Source organism: Rutidosis leptorrhynchoides, chromosome 9, assembly GCF_046630445.1.
Source record: "Rutidosis leptorrhynchoides isolate AG116_Rl617_1_P2 chromosome 9, CSIRO_AGI_Rlap_v1, whole genome shotgun sequence".
NCBI classification, from domain to species: Eukaryota; Viridiplantae; Streptophyta; class Magnoliopsida; order Asterales; family Asteraceae; genus Rutidosis; species Rutidosis leptorrhynchoides.
The window spans coordinates 103,990,180-103,997,060 of NC_092341.1; the positions used below are offsets into that span (position 1 = coordinate 103,990,180).

The 6,881-nt window shown below is 37.8% G+C and overlaps 1 non-coding gene across 1 annotated transcript; it reads left to right on the forward strand.

Annotated features, from left to right (window-relative positions):
* The first annotated feature begins 6,471 nt into the window (after positions 1-6,471).
* LOC139869777 (small nucleolar RNA R71) lies at positions 6,472-6,577 on the forward strand. The gene has a single exon (XR_011766357.1). It is a non-coding gene; the product is annotated as a small nucleolar RNA R71 (small nucleolar RNA).
* Positions 6,578-6,881: the final 304 nt, after the last annotated feature.

Genomic DNA, 6,881 nt, shown 5'->3' on the forward strand with positions numbered 1-6,881 from the left:
TTGTTTTAAAAATGAATGCAGTCTTTGAAAAAAGTCTCATATAGAGGTCAAAACCTCGCAACAAAATCAATTAATATAGAACGTATTAAATATTTGGGAATATTTGTCTAGTTTTTATTTGGGTTGGAATCCCACACTTGGTGATAAGCTAGGATGTGGCATAATTAAAATTTGAGCTAGTAACGGGAAGAAAGGAGTACCCCCAGCGGATAGTCGTGGTTGCTTGCGAAGAAACTGGCTAGCAGGTTGTTTCAGCAATCTTGGAAGTTACATCCTTTATTGATTGGCTCATTTGTCATCCTTTATTCTTCTACTCTACTTTATTGCATGAGTTGTCTCCTTAGAAGCGCTTTTGTTTAAGGTCGTTGGCTCGACCGTAATGATGCCTAAAAAGAAGACATTCCCCCTCTTGGTTGTAATCGTGGTCTTCTCGAGGGAATGTGAGTCTCAGTGGATAGATTTGGAGAAAGTGCCGGACTAAAAGTGGTAGCAGATCTGATACTTCTCTTGAAGATCTTCTGAAGGAGAGATAATGTGCGGTTTCGGCTCGTGACAAATCTTGAAGTCTGATGAGAATATGATCCATGGCTCTGCTGATTGATATATGAACATCAATCATCAAGGCAATGCTGGTGGTGATTACTTCTCTGATAGGATGTTCATTTCGGAGGTCTTCAAATAGTGTCAGAAATTGTATTTTTAGTATCTCAAAATCTACTGAACGGTGATCTCCACAGTAGGAGTTTGTGGCTTTGCACAAATTTGTCAAGAGGCGAAGCTGAAAATAAGTGAAAAGCAATCATGACCTAAGCATTAATGTCACCACCTTTGAGTATATCTCCCGACATCCAGCTTTGGATGTGAAACTAGGATCTGTGGATTCATGGAAGATACGTATTATCTACTTTGTAACATAGGTGGAAATGTTGACTCGGTGTGGTTCAAGATGCGAGAATGGATTGTATCATCTTACTTCCTTTGCTACTACGTCTTGTAACTCTTTGATAATCAGATCAGCATGGTGATCAATTGTTACGTAAATCACCAGCCTTTCTGGTTTGCTTTCCAAATTATCTCTTTCCAAAAAAGCGAAGAGGTTGTGAATATCTTCGATCAACTGCAAATCAGAGTGATAAGTAGGGCGTCCAGTGGAAAGATCCATATGCTTCCGGATGCGAGTCAGTAGTGCTCATTGGTTTGCTGAGAACGGAAGTGCTGATCCGGCTAAGGTGTTGTAAACCTTAGAGTAAATGATCTTCTGATCTTGACAAAATCTTGTCTCGAGAATACTGCAAACCACTGATTATGCTCTCGTTGCCTTTCTTCATGGTAGATATGATCGTGAAGAGTATTGATAAAGTATTGAATGTGCCCTTCTAAGATTTCAACATCGCCGTCTTCTCTCTATAAATAGAGGTTGTGAAATTAATTGTTGGTTTACGGATGGCTTCGAGAATATCTTCAAATTCATCAGTGTCATTGATGAAGGTTATCATGTCAGCGTCATTAGATATGACTGGAATCTAATCCGAAGAAGAATCCCGCTCCTCCTGATCTGGTTCGGGTGGAGAATATGAGTCATCCAGAATGTCTTCATGTTGCTCTTCCTCAACATCATCGGTATAATTTTCTTCTGTGGATTCATCTGATGAACGGGCTTCTTTAGTATTCTAGTGCTTCATTTCAACACTTGCAGGGTCGATCTCTATATCTTTAACCTCAGCCTTATCTGTCTTCTTCTTAAAACGAATGATTAAACTGTGATCCTCCATCTCTAGCCTCATTAATTCTTCATGACGTTTCAAGCTTAGAGAGGGTATCATCGCAGTTTCTTTTACGTCCCTCATTTCTTCTTCCTCTTCAGATTCTTCCTCTTCCTCTATTTCTTCGCTAGGATCCTCTTCTTCCATTTTTGGGTCTTTAGCAGATTGTGATTCGACACCCATCTCGATATCATCGGCTGGTGGTGGAGACTCATCATCAGAAGTGATCCGTCTGGTGGAAATAACAAACATCTCTGCTTGTCCAGAAATATCGGTAGGTCGGTCAATTTTGAAGGTAACGCTCTCTCTATGTGATCGCAAGATCAAGGTTTGATTGTACACATCAATGATAGTCCTAGCCATGTTCATGAAAGGTCTTCCTAACACTACTGGCGTGTGTAGGTCTTCCTTAATGTCCATCACTACGAAATCCATAGGATACAAGAATTTGTCGACTTTCACCAAGACATTCTCAACTATGCCCTTAGGATATCGAATTGTGTGATCAGCAAGCTGGATTGTCATTTTGGTTGGTGAAAAATCTCCTAACTCTAATCTCTGGTAGAGAGAGTAGGGGATTAGGTTGATACTTGCTCCTAAATCTGCTATTGCATGAATGGTTCCAGACTGGTAGATTGAACATGGGAAAATGAATCGGCCCGTATCTTCTAGCTTTCGTGGTAGAGAGTTTCTGAGCAATGCCGAGGATTCGTAACTCAATGGAATTTTGTTAGAATCTGGTATCCTTTTCTTTGTAGAGAGAAGCCTTTGGATATATTTCTTTTAGTTGGGAACTTTGGACATGTTGTCCAGGAATCTTCCATCAAGTTTGTAGGTATCAAGCTTGGATGGTTCTTCTTGTAGTCTTCCAGGATAAGGTACACGAACTGGAGTTTGAGTTAGCAGCTTCTGAGTATATGTCGAATTGTTCTTGAGCCTAGCTGACCTTCTATGTGACGACCCGTCCAAAACCATCATGTACTGATCATCAACAATAGGTCCATTACACGGTATAATACTATATGCTGTTTTAAAACAAGTTTTGCATTCATGAAAAGGTAACATTTTTACCAACGTCAAATGTTTAACAAAGGAAACTTGCTTCTACGAATAGAAAGCATTAACAAACGTACGTGACACTAAGGTCATTACAAAACCATTGTTCGAAAATAACATAAGTAGTGAATGCAAAAATAAAGGTCCATGCTTGAGACATTTCTAACAATGCAGCGGAAGTCTAACACAGCGAGTCTATAACAGCGGAAACAATTTCATCTAAGCACCTGAGAAATAACATGCTTAAAAACGTCAACACGAAAGTTGGTGAGCTACAGTTTTATTGTAAACAATAATGTAATCTAGACCACAATATTTCGTATTCAAAACAGTATGAAAAATTATATGCTTAACCGTGGGCACTTGGTAACTAACTTAATGTAAAATAATATATCACCCCCTAAAAGTACACTTGGCGAGTGCGTTAAAACAGACGAAGTATTAAACACCCGTTAAATGCTAGCGCGACTAGCCCGAGTGGGAATGTCAAACCCTATGGATCTATATATAAGATTCGCGTCTACCGGTTCATAAACCAATAGTTAAACATTACCGAGCTAAGGGGAAAATATGTGTCGTTATATCACCCACGCATATATAAAGTTTAAGTACTCTTGTCTAGTATGTAAAATATAAAAAGCGCATGTATTCTCAGTCCCAAAAATAGTTAAAGTAAAAAGGGAGCTATAACTCACAGTGAATGTGCGGTAAAGTCAATACGAAAATGTAAGCAAGTAGTAAATCGGTTCAAACAAGTAAGTTGGTCGATCCAAAAGGTCCTCAACCTAAGTCAATGGTTGCTAAGTCAGTAAATCATTCCAAAAGGTTTAAAAGTATGTAAGTTAAGTCTTAAGCATCATCATTATCATCATACGTAAAAGATAAAGTAAGTTTTCAATCAAGAATAGAGATCGAAACAAAGGGCTGACTTCGAACAGCCGCTACGACCTCTATACAAACTGAAATGATCCGCGGCCAGTGTCCAAGTCTCCGTTTGTGATTTCTATTACCGCTCTCCAATTTTAAGATCCTAAATCGATGTTGTTTGACCGTGGCGACGGTTCAAGCGCGAGTAGGTCAGAAATTTCAGCACGTCGTTACGAAGGCGTAGTGATTTTCGGAAGGCTATTACTCCGAAACTGTATATCAGATTTAGGCGAGTCTTAAATGAAAAGTCATCTAATCAAACCGAAATATCTAGAAATCAACTTTTCAGAAGCCCCAGGAGTATGATCAGACCCTGTAAAACAGAAACAAGTGCTCTGGTGGGTTTCTTGGTGCTTGATGCTTATCACGGTTCTCATCCTTGATGCGTGTAAGCCTCAAGTGTACAACTCTTTGATGTTTGAGAATCACTTTGACCAAGTTTTAACCATCAACACACAACTAAAAGTAAAAGCTAACTTTCTATAAGTTTTGAACATCAAAGTTGTCTCTTTATTGTATAAACACAATAAAGCTTCAACATTTGTCCTTTTGATACAAGTTTATGCATCTTCATCATATGAGATGATGAAGACTTTATTTTTATCACCAATAAAATCATAGAAAGGTTCCAAGTAAGTGAGATCTACAATAATAACTTAGATCTCAAGTGTTAAGAAACCCTAAGCTAGAAAGCTTGGATTTTTACAAGATTAATGAGACCATAAGCTAGAAAGCTAAGATCTAGTAAAAGTAATGAGATCATAAGCTAAAAAGCTTAGATCTAAATAAAATAATGAAACCCTAAGCTAGAAAGCTTGGCTCTTTAATGTTCTTGAAGATTTTTAAAGCAAAAAGTTAGATCTTCTAGTTTCATGAAGATCATAAACACAAGTTTTGATTTTTTAACAAAATAAAGTGACTTAAGCTTTAAAACTTAGATTCAACAAAGTAATGAAGATTTAAAGCTAAAAAACTTGAATCTTTCATGTTCTTGGTGGATTCAAATCAAAGTTTGAATCTACAAGATATAACAAGATCAAAAAGCTAAAAAGCTTGATCTCATGATGATGATGATGTCGTGATTAAGAAGAAAAAGAGAAGAAGAAGAAATTCAAGAACTTACAATTTCTTAAGCTTTTAGTGTGAGAAAGACTAGAGAGAGAATTAGAGAGAAAATGTGTGTGAAATGAGAATGAAATGAAGTGTGAAATGAAGAATCAAGCTTGAATTTATAGTGGTGGTGGGGGTAGTGGTGGCCGACGGTTTGGGGGGACAATGGGGAGACCATTTTGCTTTTGCATGGTGGTAGTACAAAGGTGGTGCTTGTATGTTAGGATCCCATGCAACAAAATGTAGGAATGGTATGAAAGTGTGCCTATATGTTGGCTTATCTTAATGGGTTTTTGTTTTATATCTCAATGGGTCATAAATTCATTCAAATTGGGCTAACTTAAAAGTCCATTAGCTAAAGTAGGGTGAGCCTAAGTCCATTAAGGTAAAAAGTCCATTAAGACTAACTAGTGTGCATTAGTAAAACACTAAGCGTAATTAAGCAACCAATAAGCCAAGTAATTGTCATTAGAAAATAACAATTAGTATTACGTAGTCATAATATTCCAATTATGACAAAAGTTTAACGTGTACAAAGTACATAGCTCGTTTTAAACGACAAGTGACATTAACGGTCGTAAAAGCATTTGAGTATCAAGTTAAGTGATTACGCACTTAATAACACTTTTTAAGATATTAACGAAAGTAATTAACATGAATAAATATCCCAGAATATAATATAGCTCAGTACGCACAAATACGCAGTTTCGTGAAAGTAATAAATATAATTATAAGTCGAAAAAATTGGGTCGTTACATTCTATATGGTTCTTCCTATGGAATTATGGAATCCACTTTCTTAGCTTCCTCTATGTGGGGATTTTGGATAGTATTAATAGGTAATCTTCCTTGTGGTCGGGTTTTAAGGCATTGTGATAACTGTTCGAGCTGCGTTTCTAGACTTTTGAGCAGAGCCAACTGATTTTGCATTAGTATCTCTGTCTTGTCTAGATGCAGTTCTCTGATTTAGCTGTTGTTGTCCTTAAATGAACTGAGTCAACTGATCATCAGCCCCAAGATTAGGGTTAGTTACTTTAGTAATTTGGATAGTTGGGGAATTTTCCTCAGCTGGTGGACCAGTGAGTGGAAGTGGTTGATCGTAGGTCAATTGAGATTGTTGGGGTGGATAAGGTGGGTAACGGTAGTGAAAAGGCTGGTTGTTTCTTTGAAATGGGTTAACCCTAGGTTGTTGATTGAATTCGGGATTTGATTGACGAGTTGGGCATTGAATATAACAGACTGAACCGTTAGGATTATCGTACACAAGTTGATATTCTTCAGTGGGCTGCGGGTTGGTATAATTAACACATGCCTAAACCTGGTTAACTTTCTGCGGCTGCTTCTTCAATTCTTCGAGTTATTTGGCAAGAGATTCTATCTTATCCGTGAGGGATTTGATGGCCTTCATTTGATTGTTAATTGCGGAAAGTAGGGTAGATGATGAAGTTGTTTCACCACTGTTCCATTCATGTTGATGCATTGTCATGTTTTTGAGCAACTCCCATGCTTTGTCTGCGGTTTGGTTCATCAGATTTCCTTGAGCTGCTGCATCGATCGTCATCCTATGATTTACCGTAAGACAATTGTAGAAGGTGCAGATTTGGGCTGAGTGTTCTAACTGGTGATTAGGGCATTTCTTCAGCAGAGTTTTGAATCGCTCCCATGCAGTGTAAAGAGATTCATCATAACTTTGTTTAAAGTTAATGATGCCATTCTTAAGCTTGGTTTGTTTAGAAGGAGGGAAATATTTGGTTAGGAATTTAGTAGCCATCTCCGTCCATGACGTGATGGAATCTTTTTCCAATCCTTCAAACCATGTTTGTGCATGATGAGTGGGAGAATAGGGGAACAAGTATAGCCGGACTATATCTTGTTCTATCCCTGGCTGTTTGTAGGAGTTCGAAAGAGATATGAACTTATCGAGGTGAGAATTAGGATCATCATTCAGTAATCCATGAAATTAACAGCTATTTTAGATGAGCTGTATGATGTGATATTTTAACTCAAACGAGTGTCCTTGAATCTC